The sequence below is a fragment of the Odontomachus brunneus genome, unplaced genomic scaffold (assembly GCF_010583005.1).
Source record: "Odontomachus brunneus isolate Ranch 3 - 2012 unplaced genomic scaffold, Obru_v1 Obru_scaffold_286, whole genome shotgun sequence".
NCBI classification, from domain to species: domain Eukaryota; kingdom Metazoa; phylum Arthropoda; class Insecta; order Hymenoptera; family Formicidae; genus Odontomachus; species Odontomachus brunneus.
This window is the reverse complement of record NW_022639736.1, coordinates 38,137-57,944: the sequence shown is the minus strand read 5'-3', so window position 1 is coordinate 57,944 and position 19,808 is coordinate 38,137. Positions and strand designations below refer to the sequence as shown.

At 33.3% G+C, this 19,808-nt stretch overlaps 1 protein-coding gene across 2 annotated transcripts in view; it reads left to right on the top strand.

Moving 5' to 3' along the window:
* The first annotated feature begins 14,457 nt into the window (after window positions 1-14,457).
* Window positions 14,458-19,808, top strand: part of LOC116853204 — a 20,632-nt gene continuing 15,281 nt past the window's right edge. The window contains exons 1-2 of one of the 2 annotated variants that reach the window (XR_004379929.1): window positions 14,790-14,804; window positions 14,920-15,198. The gene's annotated coding sequence lies outside the window, so the exon portion shown is untranslated. Of the gene's footprint in view, window positions 15,199-19,808 lie in introns of both variants that reach the window. The other variant, XR_004379928.1, reaches the window with a different exon arrangement.

The following is a 19,808-nucleotide window of genomic DNA, read 5'->3' as shown; positions in this document are numbered from 1 at the left end:
GAAAGTTCCACAACTTTGTAATCAATTTGTATAGAAAAATGTTGATGTGCTTTTTACGTGACGCGAACACAACGGTAGCGTGTCATTAATGCAAAGAGTAAATAGGTCTGTTCTCTTCGACTACACCGTTATGGGTGCAATAGATTATATGTATTTGGGTGCAATAGAATATATGTATTTTATTTAACTTATTGCAATAGAGTACCAGTGCAGCTGAAAAGAACAGACCAAATATCTCTCCCGAGTTTATGTACTTTAACGATAAACTAATCTTAAAAGTAGGAAATAATACTGACCACAATGAATAAATGCATCTGTACGTGGTGAAATAAGGTAATTAATAACTGAAATAACTGAAAGTTTTAATACAGAAATTTTAAATACAGATTGTAAAGAGCAAGCCCGAAATAATTTGTTATAACGACGTCGTCCCGTGAATTAATGTCAAAAATTATTAATTCAAAATTAGCATTGGAATTTCGCCATTTCCAAGCAACAAGAAATTGCATATATAGAGCCTCATGATAAATGCCTTTTAGTTACATGCTTACGGAATTCAATTGTAACGAAACGACATCAAAGCGATACCAATCAGGTTTCTGCACGAAAATCCTTAAATATATCATTAAATATATACAAATAAATAAAATCATTAAATATATACAATTATATCAAACAGGTATACATAAAATATTGAATAATATATATTAAATTACCCATATATACGCAACCATTTGTTGTGAAACGTATCGAAATATCGATTTAATTTTCGGAGAAATGTCGTTTGGATATGTAAACAAACAAACCGTTAAATTTTTATAGCGCAGTGACATTAATATCACGAATTTTGTTATCTAAAGTAACAGTACCATTTATATCTCTTCTGGATACACATCATGGATCAATTTAAATTGGATTCTAACATTAAATTTTGTTTCAAATTAGGAATGTCAAAAGAGGAAACATATGAAAAGATTAAAACTGTGTACAGCAGTGTGAATTTTGGCTACATATGTGCCTGGTTTAATTACTTCTACCAGGAGAAATATAAATTGGAAAAGCCACCGTCGGTTCAGTCACACGACATGGTAAAGGAAAAAATACGTGAAATGATTCGTTCTAATCCTTATATAAATTGCAGTTACATCGCGAAGCACGTTGGTAAATCATACAATCGTGTTTATAAGATCACATTTAAGAAATTGAATTTAATTCGTATCTGTGGACGTTACGTACCACAGATGCTTTCGAATAATCAAAAAAATGATCGGATGGAGTACTGCCGCGACATGATCAGAGAGTCCGAAACTGATAAAAATTTTTTGAATAATATAGTTGTCGGCAACACATGGCGTTTTGAATGTGGACCTCTGCCGGAGCAGCAGAATTGTAATGCGAACAATTGCGGATCGTCGAAATCCCGGCAAATGCCCAACCAGAGGAATCAACGTGAAATATTGGTGACGGTTTACTTCGATTCCAAAGGACCTATATATATAGAATTCCATCATGAGTGTCAGACAATGAATGCCGACTATTATTTAGGCGTATTAACTCGCATGCTAGCGAAAATCCGTGAGATTCGGCCGCAATATAACAAACAAGATACTTGGTCGTTACTACATGATAATAGTGCGACGTACAAGTCGAAATTCATACAGAGCTTTATGGCCGAAAATGGCATCACACAGCTTTATTGCCCACAATTTGCGCCGGATTTATCGCCATGTGACTTCTTCCTTTACTCCAAATTGCAAAAACATACGAGACATCACCCGATTTGTGACGTTCAAATTACTTTTATCACATACGTAAACTCCATTTTGGAATCAGAATACAAGATGTGCTTTTGCAATCTGTATGACCGTTTCAAATCTTGTATTGAATTAAAAGGAGAATATTTGGATTAAACAATTTATCGTCGTTAATGTCGGTTGTTCTTGATCCGAAATTAGCGTCGAAATTTTGTCATTTTTATGCAACAAAAGATACGTATATAGGATCGGTAATAATGTGTTATAAATTTGCTGCATAATCAAGGATTAAAAGGTAATCCGTAATTTTCGGAATGAATCTGTTAATTCATTCTTCTTGTCCAATAAGAATTCTTCCATTGGAAAACAAAATCTTCCATTAGGTAAGATGAAAAGTTCACAAACTTCTTTTAGCTGCCGACTTTACGGAAGGTGAGTAGCGAGACGGCAACGAAACGATATAAATTAAATTTCTGAAAAATCCTATAGAATGTGAGATTGTATAAAACAAATACACATAAAATAGTGATGTTGTTTAATGTAAAAACAGCAAAATGTTCAAAAGTATCGAAAATTTTCGATATAAATTTCGAGTCGACACAATTCTTGATATTAATACATTGAAACAATATAGTTTCGTCATACCATTTCTAATTGTATATGTAAACAAACAAAACGTTAAATTTTCTCAGCGCGTTGGCACTATAATGTTAGAAGCTATGCCGTCGAAAGTGACAGTATCATTTGTACCTTGGTTAGGAAAACACTATGGAGCAACTGGCAAATATCGAATTTTGTTTCAAACTAGGAATATCAATTTTTGAAACATACGAAAAGCTGCAAATTGTGCATGGTAAGGAGGCCTTCGATGTTATCGATATACAGAGGTGGTATAATATGCTTCGCCAATCCGTACAATATTCGGAAGACTTCTCAGGATGTATTCAGTTAGAAACGGCTCTGACTCAGAAAAATATAGAACAAGGAAACGAAATCTGTGAACAATTTATAACGGCAGAGCTTGCGGACGAACAGAAAAATGATCGTGTAGTGTACTGTCGCGACATCATTAGAGTGTCCGATGCAGATAAAAACTTTTTGAACACTATAGTCACCGGTGGCACATGGTGTTTCCAATTTGAAGAATTCACGGTGGACCCGACTTCTGATTCGGAGAATTCTGAATTGCCAGAACCGAGACAAGTTGGTGAGCAAAAGAAACGAATCGAAATAATACATACTGTTTATTTTGATATTAATGGAATAATACTCGCGGAATTCCTTCCTGAGAACCAGAAAATGAACGTCGATTATTATTTGGGCGTGGTGACCCGTTTGCTGGACAATATCTGCAAGCTTCGGCCGCAATATCAGAAAAAGACTGCTTGGTCACTGCTACATGAGAATACTGCGATATATAGGTCGAAAATCGTACAAAACTTTCTAGCCGAAAAAAGAGTCACACAGCTTTACCAGCCACCATATTCGCCAGACTTAGCACCATATGACTTCTTCCTCTTTCACAGACTCAGAAAACATATGAAAGATTACCAATATCGCTCAACTTCTGCCGTTCAAACCGTTTTAAGCGATTATATAAAATTAATTTCGAAATCCGAATACGAGATGTGCTTCGACGATTTATATAACCGTTGTAAATGTTGTATTGATTTAGAAGGAACGTATTTGTATCATAAACATATGTAATAAATGTCTGCCACTAATAGTATTTCAAATAAACGTTAAAAAGATAAAATTTTATGTTTATAAAGATAAAAGTTTTGCAATGTTTATTGCCTCATGTGCGAGTAGGATATTCATTTTTTTTAGCTATAGAATCTAGTCATAAATTCAAGTGGTTCAATTACCTGTCTACTTTTCGAATGAAATATCGTTCCAATGAGTTTCGAGAGTGAGATAAGATAAAGAAGGATATTGATATTTGTGTGATATTATTTTTAAAATGATTATTTTTAAAATATGTGATATTATTTTTAAAATGACCAATAATGTTGAAGGGAAGATAGCAGACTGGAGAGCCGAAAAAATACCTATTTTTCGGGAACTTATTACGGAGAAACTAATAAAAATGTTGAAACGAAGTTTTTCTTATCATTATACTATGCTTTTCCCAGTATTAGCAAACTTATCTACTTATATCTACTTGCAGATTTGGTTATAAACATATGCATGATGGAATCGTAAGTGTGATAAGAGGTAGGCATAGCCAAACCTATGAAGGGCGTATTCTACTTCGTCGCGCTATTTTCTAGAAACCATTTAGGAATTTTTGAGGGAAAAATGATTAAATATTTTTTTTTAATTACTTTTTGATTTTTGTTTATTCTTGTTTGAAGATCCATTTTTAATTTTTTAAATAAAAAATATAAATTATAATTAATTTATAATTAATTCATTTGTCCTATGCATATGTACGGTTTATCGGCGACTATGATTCCGGATTTCCCTATGGACTGAAATAAAAAAATAAGACCTCATTTTGGTCAGTACAGTTGCGCTTTAATACTCTTATTTTTCTGGAAATCTTGTTCTTCTTTTTTTTCACTCATTTAAAAAAAAATTAACGTTATTTACACAGTGGACTGTGTAACCCATAGCAACTAGTATCAAACTTCTTGAATCTTTTACTATTAGCATATAATGTGCAATTGTCATCGGTACGTGGAGGGAATACAAAAAAATCTATCTGTCCCTTTTCTTACTACCAACTGTTTCCAGAATCTTCGAATTCCAATGGATAATAGCCGTAACAGGAGTTGTGTACACAGCGGAAACTGTGCCACAGCGAAAACCGTGCTCCGTTGAAAGTTCCACAACTTTCTTAACAATATGCATAGAAAAATGTTGATTTGCTTATTTACGTGAGGCGTATACAACGGTAGCGTGTAATTAATGCGAAGGGTAAATAGGTCTGTTCTTTTCAACTACACTACTACACTGATGCAATAAGTTAGAGTTAAATAAATATATTTTATTTAACTTATTGCAATAATGCAACAGTGTAGCTGAAAAGAACAGACCAAATATATCTCCCGAGTTTATGTACTTTAACGACTATCTAGTCTTAAAAAAAGGAAATAATATTGGCTACAGTGAATAAATGTATCCGTACATGGTGAAATAAGGTAATTAATACTTGAAATAACTGAAAGTTTTAATACAGAAATTTTAAATACAGATTGTAAAGAGCAAGCCCAAAATAATTTCTTACAACAACGTCGTCCCGTAGATTAATGTCGAAAATTATTAATTTAAAATTAGCATTGGAATTTCGCCATTTCCAAGCAACAAGAAATTGCATATATAGAGTCTCATGATAAATACCTCTTAGTTACATGCTTACGGAATTCAATTGTAACAAAACGACATCAAAACGATGCCAATCAGATTTCTGCACGAAAATTAAATATATACAATTATATCAAATAGATATTCTTAAAATATATTGAATAATATATATTAAATCACCCATATATATACGCAACCATTTTTTGTGAAACGATTTTTTGTGTATCGATTTAATTTTCGAAGAAATGTCGTTTGGACGAACCGTCTGTGGCTGAATACGTAAACAAACAAACCGTTAAATTTGTATAGCGCAGTGACATAAATATCACGAATTTTGTTATCGAAAGTAACAGTATCACTTATATCTCGTCCGGATACACATTATGGATAATTTCAAATTGGAATCTAACGTTAAATTTTGTTTCAAATTAGGAATGTCAAAGGAGGAAATATATGAAAAGATTAGAACTGTGTACAGCGATGTGAATTATGGCTGCATATGTGCCTTATTTAATAAGTTCGACAAGGAGAAATATAACTTGAAAATGCCATCGTCGGTTCAGCCAGACGACATCGTTATGATTACGGAAAAAGTACGTGAAATGATTCGTTCTTGCTCTTACATAAATGTCAAGTTCATCGCGAAGCGCATTGGTGTACCATACAGATGTGTTTATGACATCTTAACAAAGATATTGCATAAACGGCATGTCTGTGGACGTTTCGTACCAGACACGCTTTCGGACGATCAAAAAAATGATCGGGTAGAGTATTGTCGCGACATGATCAAAGAATTCGATGGTAATAAAAGCTTTTTGGAAACTATGGTTGTCGGAAACACATGGAGTTTTGAATGTGAGATACTACCGGAGCAGCAGGATTCTAGTTCGAACAGTTCCGAGTCATCAAAATCCGAGAAAATACCCAATCAAGGGAATCAAGTTGATATAATGATGACTGTTTACTTCGATTCTAAAGGACCTATATACATAGAATTCCATCCTGAGGGTCAGACAATGAATGCCGACTTTTATTTAGGCGTATTAACTCGCATGCTAGCGAAAATCCGTGAGATTCGGCCGCAATATAACAAACAAGGTACTTGGTCGCTACTACACGATAATAGTGCGATGCACAGGTCGAAGTTCATACAAAGCTTTATAGCTGAAAATGGCATCACGCAGCTTTACTGCCCACCATTTGCGCCGGATTTATTACCATCTGACTACTTCCTTTTCGCCTCACTCAAATGGCTAATAATACGTCAGCAATGTCACTCGATTGGTGACCTTCAAAATGCTTTAAACACACATGTAAACGCCATTTCAGTATCAAAATACAAGAAGTGCTTCTGCAATCACATGTTAGACCGTTTCATATCTTGTATTAAATTAAATGGAAAATATTTGAAATAAACAATTTATGGTCGTTAATATCAGGAGTTATTGATTCGAAATTAGCGTTATTGATACGAGATTTCGTAATTTTCAAGCACCAAAGATGCGTATATAAGGGCGGTAATAATGTGTTATAGATTTGTAATTAAGTACTAAAAGGTTGATTTTTGTAGTCAAGTACTAAAAGTCCGTAATTTTTTGAGTAAATTTGTTAACTCATTCTTCTTGTCCAACAAGAGCATTCTTCTACTGGAAAACGAATTCTTCTGTTAGATAAGATGAGAAGTTCACATACTCCTTTTAGTCGCCGACTTTACGGAATAGCGTTGAATAGCGAGACTGCAGTGGAACGATATAAATTTGATTTCTGTACGAAAATCCTTCAGAATGTGAGATTGTATTAAACAAATGCACATAAAACAGTGATGTTGTTTAAAGTAAAAATAGCGAATTGTTCAAAAGTATCGAAAATTTTTGACATAAATTTTGACTCGACATAATTCTCGATATTAATGACGTCGACACAATGTAGTTTTGTCAAACCATTTCTAGTTGATTATGTAAACAAATAAAACGTTAAATTTTTGCAATGTCCAACAAGAGCATCCTTCCATTGGAAAACGAATGCTTCGAAAAATAAGAAAATATTTTTTTAAATTACTTTTTGACCTTTATTTATTATTATTTGAACATCAATTTCCAATTTTTTTAAGTAAAAAATACAATAATAATATAATAAAAAATAAAAAAATAAAAATAAAATAATAATACAGTAAAAAATACAATAATAATTAATTTATAATGAATTCATTTGACTTCTGCATCGTATGCATGGTTTATCGGTGACTATAATTCCTATAATTATAGATTTCCCTATAGACTGAAATGAAAAAGTAAGACCTCATTTTCGTCAGTACACTTGCACCTTAATGCTCTTATTTTTCTGGAAATCTTGCTCTTCATGTTCTTTTTTCTCACTCATTTTCAATAAAGTGAATGTTATACAAGGTGTCCGGTAACTGATCAAGCAACCGCCGTGTACGATTAGAACGAGTCAAAATAATTAGTGATGTTGTAATCATAAAAGTTATATACTATTTTGAAATTTTCTCAATATTTATCCCGTAATTAATGAGCTCACGAGAGGTGGTAGGACAGGTTCTGTGTGTAAAAGGCTTACCTCTTAGCAAATAAACAGATAAGTAAACAGCTGATTTCGAGGCAGAGTAACGTATACGTGTCGCTTGTTACTCCACCTCGAAATCGGCTGTTTACGTATCGTTGCTAAGAGGTAAGCCATTTCTTTTACACACAGAGCCTGTCGTGAGCTACCGCTTGTCGTGAGCTCATTCGTTTATATATTTTAATTAATTACGGAATAAATATTGAGAAAATTTCAAAATGATATATAACTTTTATGATTATTTTGACCTGTTCTACCCATACACGGCAGTTGCTCGATCAGTTAACGGACACCCTGTATCGAGCGGACTGCGTAAATCGTGGTGATTAGAATCAAGTTTCTTGATGCTTGCATCTTTTATTACTATTAGCATATAGAGTGTAACTGTCGTCGGTACGTGGAGAGGGTACGTGGAGATTACAAAAAACCTGCCTGTTTCTTTTCTTATTACCAACCGTTCATGAAACCGTGGTATTCAAATGTATAATAGCCGTGCAAATATAACAGGAGACGTGTACTAGCGTGCCACAGCGGAAAGCGTGCTCTATTGAAGATTCCACAATTTTGTTAACAATTTGTATGTACGGATGTTAATTTGCTTTTTTACGTGAGACGTACACAACGTATACATGTCGCGCGTCATTAATGCAAAGAGTAAATAGATCTGCTCTTTCCAGCTACGCTGCTACACTGGTGCAATAAGTTAGGATAAGACAAATATATTTTATTTTACTTTAATATTCTGCATCAGTACAGCAGCTGAAAAGAACAGGTCAAATATCTCTCCCGAGTAATTTAACAATTAACTAGCCTTAAAAATAGAAAATAATACTGGCTACAATAAATAAATGAATCTGTACGTGTTGAAATAAAATAATTAATACCTAAAATGATTGAAAATTTTAATATTGAAATTTTAAATACAGATTGTAAAGAGCTAGCCCAAAATAATTCGTTACAACGACCTCGTTCAGCGGATTAATGTCGAAAATTATCGATTTGAAATTAGAATCGAAATTTCGTCATTTTCAAGCAATAAAAAGTTGCATATAAAGCCTTATAATAGATGTCTCATAGATTTACGGAAGTCAATTGTAACGAAACGACATCAAAACGATGCCAATCAGGTTTCACAATCAGGCACAAATACTTAAAAATACTTAAAAATATAAAATAATATCAAATAGATATACATAAAATATTCAATAATATATATTAAATTGTCCATATACACATGAAACCATTTATTGTTCAAACGTATCGAAATATCGACATAACTTTCGAATCGTTAATTTTCGATGTTTTGAAACAATGTCGTTTGGACAAATCGTCTTTGACTGAATACGTAAACTAACAATCCGTTATATTTTTATAGCACTGTGACATTAATATCACGAATTTTGTTATCGAAAGTATCAGTACCATTTGTATCATGCCTAGATAAACATCATGGATAATTTAAAATTTGCATCAAACGTAAAATTTTGTATTAAACTAGGAATGTCAAGGGAGGAAACATTTGAAAAAATTAAAATTGTGTACAGAGATGTGAATTTTGACTTTATATGTCAATACTTTGATAAGTTTTACAAAGAGAAATATGACTTGGAAATGTCATCGTCGGTCCAGCCAGACAACATCATAACGATTATGGAGAAAATACGTGAAATAATTCGTTCTAACCCTTACCTAAGTATCAAATATATCGCAAGGCGCATTGATGTTCCATACGTTTATACTTATCAAATCTTAACAAAGAAACTGCATAAAGAGTATATATATGGACGTCTCGTACCACGCACGCTTTCGGACGATCAAAAAAATGATCGGATAGAGTACTGTCGCGACATGATCAAAGAATCCGATGCTAATAAAAGCTTTTTGGAAACTATGGTTGTCGGCAGTACATTATTTTTTGATTGCCCGGTATTAATGGACGAGCAAAATTCTAACTCGAACAGTTCCGGATCGTCGAAATCTCAGAAAATACCTAAACAAAGAAATGAACTTAGTATAATGATGACTGTTTACTTCGATTCTAAAGGACCTATATACATAGAATTCCATCCTGAAGGTCAGACAATGAATGCCGAATATTATTTAGGCGTATTATCTCGCATGCTGGCGAAAATTCGTGAGATTCGGCCGCAATATAACAGACAAGATACTTGGTCGCTACTGCACGATAATAGTGCGATGCACAGGTCGAAGTTTATACAGAGCTTTGTGGCCGAAAATGGCATCACACAGCTTTACTGTCCACAATTTGCGCCGGATTTATCACCATGTAACTACTTCTTATACTATAAACTCAAATGGCAAGTAACACATAACCGACATCACTCGATTTGTGAGGTTCAAAGTACTTTAAACACATACGTAAAATCTATTTTGGAATCAGAACACAATATGTGCTTTCACGATCTGTATTATCGTTTCAAATCTTGTATTGATTTAAAAGGAGAATATTTTAAACAAACACGAACAATTTAACACATTTTTTTTTCGTCTTTAATGTCGGTAGTTGTTGATTCGAAATTAGCGAAAATTCGTCATTTTCAAGCAACAAATAATGCGTGTATAGAATCGGTGATAATGTGTTATAGATTTGTTGTATAGTCAAGGACTAAAATTTATCCTCAATTTTTCGAGTGAATTAGTTAAATAATTCTTTTTGCCCAACAAGTGCATTCTTTCATTGGAAAACGAATTTTTCGAAAAAATAAATAAATACTTTTTTAAATTACTTACTGATCTTTATTTATTATTATTTAAAGATTAATTTCCTATATATTATCCTTATTACAAAATATAAATAATAATTAATTTATAATAAACTCATTTGACTTCTGCATTGTATAAACGGCTTATCGACGACTATGATTCCGGATTTCCCTGTAGTCTAAAACTAAAAAATAAGATCTCATTTCAGTCAGTACACTTGCGCCTTAACGTTCTTGTTTCTCTGAAAATCTTGCTCTTCGTATTCTTTTTCTCACTCATTTTCAAGAAAGTGAACGTTATTTACAGAACGGATTGTGTAATCCGTGGCGACTAGAATCAAAGTTCTTAATGCTTGCATCTTTTACGATTAGTAGCATATAGTGTGCAACTATCGTCGGCACATGGAGGGAGATTACAAAAAACTGCCTGCTCCTTTTCTTACTATCAATCGTTCCAAAACCGTTGGATTCCAATTGATAATAGACGTGGAGATATAACAGGAGACGTGTACTAGCGTGCCACAGCGGAAATCATGCTCTGTTGAAGGTTCCACGACTTTGTTAACAATTTGTATAGAAGAATGTTAATGTGTTCTTTTACGTGAAACATACACAACGGTAGCGTGTCATTAATACGAAGAGTAAATAGGTCTGTTCTATTCGACTACACTGCTACACTGGTGCAATAAGTTAGAGTAAAGTAAATATATTTTATTTAACTTATTGCATCAACGTAGTAGTGCAGCTGAAAAGAATACACCAAATATCTCTTCCGAGTTTATGTACTTTAACTATTAACTAGTTTTAAAAATAGGAAATAATACTAGCTGCAACGAATAAATGAATCTGTACGTGGTGGAATAAAATAATTAATATCTGAAGTAACTGAAAATTTTAATATAGAAATTTTAAATACAGATTGTAAAGAGCTAGCCCAAAATAATTCACTACAACGACGTCGTTCCGTAAATTAATGCCGAAAATTATCGATCCCAAATTAGCATCAAAATTTCACCATTTCCAAGCAACAAAAGATTGCATATATAAAACCTTATGAAAGATACCTCATAGTTATATGATTACGGAAGTCAATTGTAACGAAACGACATCAAAACGGTGCCAATCGGGTTTTTGCACGAAAATCCTTGAAAATATGAAATAATATTAAACAGATATACATAAAATAATAATTGAATAATATATATTGAATTGCCATATACACATGCAACTATTAATTGTTTAAACATATCGAAATATCAACATAACTTTCGAATAGTTAATTTTCGATAGTTTGAAAAAATGTCGTTTGGACGTGTCGTCTTTGCCTGAAAATGTAAACAAACAAATATTTATAGACATAAATAATGAGATTAATATTACGAATTTTGTTATCGGAAGTATCAGTACCATTCGTATTCTGCCCGCATAAACATCATGGATAATTTAAAATTTGCATCAAACGTAAAATTTTGTTTTAAACTAGGAATGTCAAGGGAGGAAGCATTTGAAAAGATTAAAATTGTGTACAACGATGTGAATTTTGATTCTATATGTCACTTCTTTGATATGTTCTCCAAGGAGAAATGTGACTTAGAAATGTCATCGTTGGTTCGGCCAGACAACATCATAATAATCATGAAGAAAGTACGTGAAATGATTCGTTCTAATCCTTACATAAATGGCAATTACATCGCAAAGCGCTTTGGTGTGCCATACGATTGTATTTATGAAATCTTAACAAAGAAACTGGATAAAGTGTATGTCTGTGGACGTCTCGTACCACGCACACTTTCGAACGATCAAAAAAATGATCGTATAGAGTTCTGCCGCGACATGATCAGAGAATTTGATGCTGATAAAAACTTTTTAAAAACTATGGTTACCGGCGGTACATTGCTTTTTGAATGCCAGACTCTGACGGGCCAGCAGAATTCTAACACGAACAGTTCTGGATCGTCGAAATCCCAGAAAATGACCAACCGAGAGAATAAATTTGATATAATGATGACTGTTTACTTCGATTCCAAGGGACCTATATATATAGAATTCCATCCTGAGGATCACACAATGAATGACGACTATTATTTAGGCGTATTAACTCGTATGCTGGCGAAAATCCGTGAGATTCGGCCGCAATATAACAGTCAAGATACTTGGTCGCTACTACACGAAAATAGTGCGACATACAGATCGAAGTTCATACAAAATTTTGTGGCCGAAAATGGCATCACACAGCTTTACTGTCCACAATTTGCGCCGGATTTATTACCATGTAACTACTTCTTATACTATAAACTCAAATGGCAAGTAACACGTAACCGATATCACTCGATTTGTGAGGTTCAAAGTACTTTAAACACATACGTAAAATCTCTTTTGGAATCAGAACACAATATGTGCTTTCACGATCTGTATTATCGTTTCAAATCTTGTATTGATTTAAAAGGAGAATATTTTAAACAAACAATTTAACATATTTTTTTTCGTTTTTAATGTCGGTAGTTGTTGATTCGAAATTAGCGAAATTTCGTCATTTTCAAGCAACAAATAATGCGTGTATAGAATCGGTGATAATGTGTTATAGATTTGTTGTATAGTCAAGGACTAAAATTTATCCTCAATTTTTCGAGTGAATTAGTTAAATAATTTTTTTTGCTCAACAAGTGCATTCCTTCATTGGAAAACGAATTTTTCGAAAAAATAAATAAATACTTTTTTAAATTACTTACTGATCTTTATTTATTATTATTTAAAGATTAATTTCCTATATATTATCCTTATTACAAAATACAAACAATAATTAATTTATAATAAACTCATTTGACTTCTGCATTGTATAAACGGCTTATCGACGACTATGATTCCGGATTTCCCTGTAGTCTAAAACTAAAAAATAAGATCTCATTTCAGTCAGTACACTTGCGCCTTAACGTTCTTGTTTCTCTGAAAATCTTGCTCTTCGTATTCTTTTTCTCACTCATTTTCAAGAAAGTGAACGTTATTTACAGAACGGATTGTGTAATCCGTGGCGACTAGAATCAAAGTTCTTAATGCTTGCATCTTTTACGATTAGTAGCATATAGTGTGCAACTATCGTCGGCACATGGAGGGAAATTACAAAAAACTGCCTGCTCCTTTTCTTACTATCAATCGTTTCCAAAACCGTTGGATTCCAATTGATAATAAACGTGAAGATATAACAGGAGACGTGTACTAGCATGCCACAGCGGAAATCATGCTCTGTTGAAGGTTCCACGACTTTGATAACAATTTGTATAGAAGAACATTAATGTGCTTTTTTACATGAAATGTACACAACGTTAGCATGTCATTAATGCGAAATTGGCCTGTTCTTTTCAACTACACTGCTACACTGGTGTAATAAGTTAAAGTAATATAAATATATTTTATTTATTTTATTGCAATAATGCAGCAGTGCAGCTGAAAAGACAGACCAAATATCTCTCGCGAGTTTATGTACTTTAACGGTTAACTAGTATTAAAAATAGGAAATAATACTCGCTACAATAAATAAATTAATTTGGACGTGGTGGAATAAAGTAATTAATACTTGAAATGACTGAAAGTTTTAAAACAGAAATTTTAAATACAAATTGTAAAGAGCTAACCAAAAATAATTCATTACAACTACGTCGTATCGCAGATTAATGCCGAAAATTATCGATTCCAAAATTTCACCGTTTCCAAACAACAAAAGGTTGCATATATAAAGCCTCATGAAAGATACCTCATAGTTATATGATTACGGAAGTTAATTGTAACGAAACGACATCAAAATGATGCCAATCGGGTTTTTGCATAAAAATCTTTGAAAATATGAAATAATATTAAACAGATATACCTAAAATATTGAATAATATATATTAAATTGCCTATAAGCATATGCAATCATTTGTTGTTCTAACGTATCGAAATATCAACATAACTTTTCGAACCGTTAATTTTCGATATTTTGAAAAATATTGTTTGGACAAATCGTCTTTGGCTGAATACGTAAACAAACAATCCGTTAAACTTTATAGCGCAGTGACATTAATGTTATGAATTTTGTTATCGGAAGTAACAGTGTCAATTGTACCTTGCTCGGATAAACATCATGGATAATTTAAAATTTGCATCAAACGTAAAATTTTGTTTTAAACTGGGAATGTCAAAAGAAGAAACATTTGAAAAGATTAAAACTGTGTACAGCGATGTGAATTTTGATTCTATATCGCACTACTTTGATAAGTTCTACAAGGAGAAATATGATTGGGAAATGCCATCGTCGGTTCTGCCAGACAACATCAGAACGATTACGGAGAAAATACGTGAAATAATTCGTTCTAGCCCTTACATACATACCAATTACATCGCGAAGCGCATTGGTGTGCCATACAATTGTGTTTCTAACATCTTAACAAGGAAACTGCATAAAGTGTGTATCTGTGGACGTCTCGTACCACGCACGCTTTCGGACGATCATAGAAATGATCGTATAGAGTTCTGCCGCGACATAATCAGAGAGGCTGATGCTGATAAAAACTTTTTAGAAACTATGGTTGCCGGCGGTACATTATTTTTTGAATGCCAGATTCTGACGGACGAGCAAAATTCTAACACGAACAGTTCCAAATCGTCGAAATCCCAGGAAATGCCCATCCAAGGGAATCAATTTGATATAATGATGACTATTTACTTCGATTCCAAGGGACCTATATACATAGAATTCCATCCTGACGATCAGACAATGAATGCCGACTATTATTTAGGCGTATTAACTCGCATGCTGGTGAAAATTCGTGAGATTCGGCCGCAATATAACAAACAAGGTACTTGGTCGCTACTACACGAAAATATTGCGACGTACAGGTCAAAGTTCATACAAAGCTTTATGGCCAAAAATGGCATCATACAGCTTTACTGCCCACAATTTGTGCCGGATTTATCACCATGTAACTATTTCTTTTATTCTAAACTCAAACGGCAAATAACATGTAAGCCATATCACTCGATTTGTGAGATGCAAAGTATTTTAAACACATACATAAACTCTCTTTCGGAATCAGAATACAAGAACTGCTTTCGCCATCTGTATTATCGTTTCAAATCTTGTATTGATTTAAAAGGAGAATATTTTAAATAAGCAATTTATCGTCGTTAATGTCGGTAGTTATTCGAAATTAGCGTCGAAATTTTGTCATTTTCAAGCAACAAAATATGCGTATATAATATCGGTGATAATGTGTTATAGATTTGCTGTATAGTTAAGCACCATACAAAAGATTGTCCGCTATTTTTCGAGTGAATTTGTTACCTAATTCTTTTTGTCCAACAAGTGCATTCTTCCATTGAATAACGAATTCTTCGAAAAATGAATAAATACTTTTTTATATTACTTTTTAACCTTTATTTATTATTGTTTAAATATCAATTTCCAATTTTTAAACTAAAAATACAAATAATAATTAATTTATAATGAATCCATTTGACCTTTACATCCAATGCACAGTTTATCGGCAACTATGGTTCCTGATTTCCCTGGGACCTAAAATTACAAAATAGGACTTCATTTTAGTCATTATACTTGCTCCTTAATGCTCTTTCTCCAGAAATCTTGCTGTTCGTATTCTTTTTCTCATTCATTTTCAAAAAAGTGAACGTCATGTATAGAGCGGACTGTATAAGCTGTGGCGATTAGAATCAAACTTTTTGCTTGCTTTTTTTACCACTATTAGCATATAGTATGCAGCTGTTGTCGGCACGTGGATAGGGATTAAAAAAAACTTGTCCGATCCTTTTCTTGCTACCTACCATTTCCAAAACTGTTGAATTCCAATGAAGAATAGTCGTGGAGATATAACAGGAAACGTGTATTAACCAGTACTGGAATTCTCTAACTCGTTATTGGAGTTAACGACAGTTTCGTTATCGTTACGCAGCTTTTCTACGGTATACAAAAGCTGCGCAACAATAACGAAACTGTCGTTAACTCCAATAACGAGTTACAGAATAGGGCTACAGAGAGGAAACCGTGCTCCGCTGAAGGTCCCATAACTTTGTTAACAATTTGTGTAGAAGAATGTTAATATGCTTTTTTACGTGAGACGTACACAACGGTAGCGTGTAATTAATGCGAAGTATAAATATGCCTATTCTTTTCTACTACACTGCTACGCTGGTGCAATCAGTTAGAATAAAGTAAATATATTTTATTTAACTTACTGCAATAGTGCCAGCAGTGCAGCTGAAAAGAATAGACCAAATATCTCTCCCGAGTTTATGTACTTTAACGATTAACTAGTCTTAAAAATAGGAAAAATAGGAAATAATACTGGCTCCAATAAATAAATGAACCTGTACGTAGTGGAATAAAGTAATTAATACATGAAATGACTGAAAGTTTTAATACAGAAATTTTAAATACAGATTGTAAAGAGCTAGCCCAAAATAATTCGTTACAACAACGTCGTTCCGTAGATTAATGCCGAAAATTATTGATTCAAAATTAGCATCGAAATTTCACTATTTCTAAGCAACAAGAGTTGAATATGTAAAACTTCATAATAGATGCCTCATAATTATATGCTTACGGAAGACAACTGCAACGATTCGATATCAAAACGATACCAATCAGGTTTCTGCACGAAAATCCTTGAAAATATGAAATAATATCAAACAGATATATATAAAATATTGAATAATATATATTAAATTGCGCATGTACACACGAAACCATTTGTTACAAGGTTCAATTCCATACGTTTATTTAAACGTATGGAAATATCAATATAATCGTTTCGAATCGTTAATTTTCGAATCGTTAATTTTCGATAGTTTGAAAAAATGTCGTTTGGACGTATCGTCTTTGCCTGAATATGTAAACAAACAAACCGTTAAATATTTATAGACATAAATAATGACATTAATATTACGTATTTTGTTATCGGAAGTATCAGTATCATTTGTATCTTGCCCGAATAAACATCATGGATCAATTTAAATTGTTATCAAACGTCAAATTTTGTTTCAAACTAGGAATGTCAAAGGAGGAAACATTTGAAAAAATTAAAATAGTGTACAGCGATGTGAATTTTGACCATGTATGTCAATTCTTTGATGAGTTTTACAAAGAGAAATGTGACTTGGAAATGTCATCGTCGGTCCAGCCAGACAACATCCTAACGATTACGGAGAAAATACGTAAACTAATTTGTACAAGTCCTTACATAAATATCGATTACATTGCAAAGCGCTTTGGTGTATCATACAATTGTATTTATGAGATCTTAACAAACAAACTGCATAAAAAGAATGTCTGTGGACGCTTCGTATCACGCACGCTTTCGAACGATCAAAAGAATGATCGGATGGAGTACTGCCGCGACATGATCAGAGAGTCTGAAACTGATAAAAACTTTTTGAATAATATAGTTGTCGGCAACACATGGAATATGTGTTTGGATTATAAGACTCTGTCGGACGAGCAGAATTCTAACACGAACAGTTCCGAATTGTCGAAATTCCAGGAAATGTTCAACCAAGAGAATAAACTTAATAAAATGATGACTATTTACTTCGATTTCAAGGGACCTATATACATAGAATTCCATCCTGGGGATCAGACAATGAATACCGATTTTTATTTGGGCGTATTAAATCGCTTGTTGGCGAATATCCGTGAGATTCGGCCGCAATATAACAAACAAGGTACTTGGTCGCTACTACACGAAAATAGTGCGACGTACAGGTCGAAGTCCATACAAAGCTTTGTGGCCGAAAATGGCATCACACAGCTTTACTGCCCACCATTTGCTCCGGATTTATCACCATGTGACTACTTCCTTCACTGCAGACTCAAATGGAAAATATTCGGTGTGGAATATCGTTCAATTTGTGACTTTCAAAGTACTTTAAATACTTATTTAAACTGCAGTTTGAAATCAGAATACGAAAAGTGCTTCCGCAATCTGTATTTCCGTTTAAAAACTTGTATTAATTTAAAAGGAGAATATTTGGAATAAACAATTTATCATCGTTAATATCGGGAGTTATTGATTTGAAATTAGCATCAAAATTTCGTCATTTTTAAGCAACAAAAGATGCGTATAGGATCAGTGATAATGTGTGATAGATTTGATATAGAGACAAGTCCTAAAATATCGTCCGTAATTTTTCGTGTGAGTTTGTTAACTAATTTTTTGGTTCAACAAGAGCATTCTCTTATTGGAAAGGGATTTTTTCGAAAAATGAGTACATTTCTTTTTAAATTACTTTTTGACCTTTATTTGTAATTGTTTGAATATCATTTTCCAATTTTTTAAATAAAAATACAAATCATAATTAATTTATAATGAATCCATTTGACCTCTGCATCGTATGCACAGTTTATCGGCGACTATGATTCCGGATTTCCCTGTGGTCTGAAATTAAAAAATAAGACCTTTTAGTCAGTACACTTGCGCCTTAATGCTCTTGTTTCTCTAGAAATCTTGTTTTTCGTATTCTTTTTCTCATTCATTTTTAAGAAAGTGAATGAAACGTTATGTACAGAGCGGACTATGTAATCCGTGGCGTCTAGAATCAAATATTTTGATGCTTGCTTCTTTTACCACTGTTAGCATATAGTATGTAGTTGTTGCGGGCACGTGGAAAGGGATGAAAAAATCTGCCTGATCCTTTTCTTACTACTAACCGTCTCCAACACTATTGAATTCCAATGGAGAATAGCCGTGGAGATATAATAGGAGACGTATATTAGCGTGCCAGAGCGGAAACCGTGTTCCGGTGAAGGTCCCATAACTTTGTTAACAATTTGTATAGAAGAATGTTAATGTGCTTTTTTACGTGAGACGTACACAACGGTAGCGTGTAATTAATGCGAAGAGTAAATAGACCTCTTCTTTTCGACTACACTGCTACGCTGGTGCAATAAGTTAGAAAAAAGTAAATATATTTTATTTAATTTACTGCAATTGTGCCAGCAGTGCAGCTGAAAAGAACAGACCAAATATCTCTCCCGAGTTTATGTACTTTAACGATTAACTAGTCTTAAAAATAGGAAATAATACTGACTCCAATGAATAAATGAATCTGTACGTGACGGAATAAAGTAATTAATACCTGAAATGTCTGAAAGTTTTAATACAGAAATTTTAAATACTGATTGTAAAAAACTAGCCCGAAATAATTATTTCCAGCGACGTCGTTCCGCAATTTAATGTCGAAAGTTATCGATTGCAAATCAGCATCGAAATTTCGCCATTTCTAAGCAACATGTTGCATATACGAGGGTGGTCTGAAAAGTTTCCGACCTCAACGTGAAGATAGCAGCACTTGTAAATAAAAGCTAGTGAATTTCGTTGTTCATCTGTTGACAGTTACTCACCGAAGTTTCAGCCATTTTGGACTCGCAGTTGTTATGTAACAGTCGTTTGAGTAA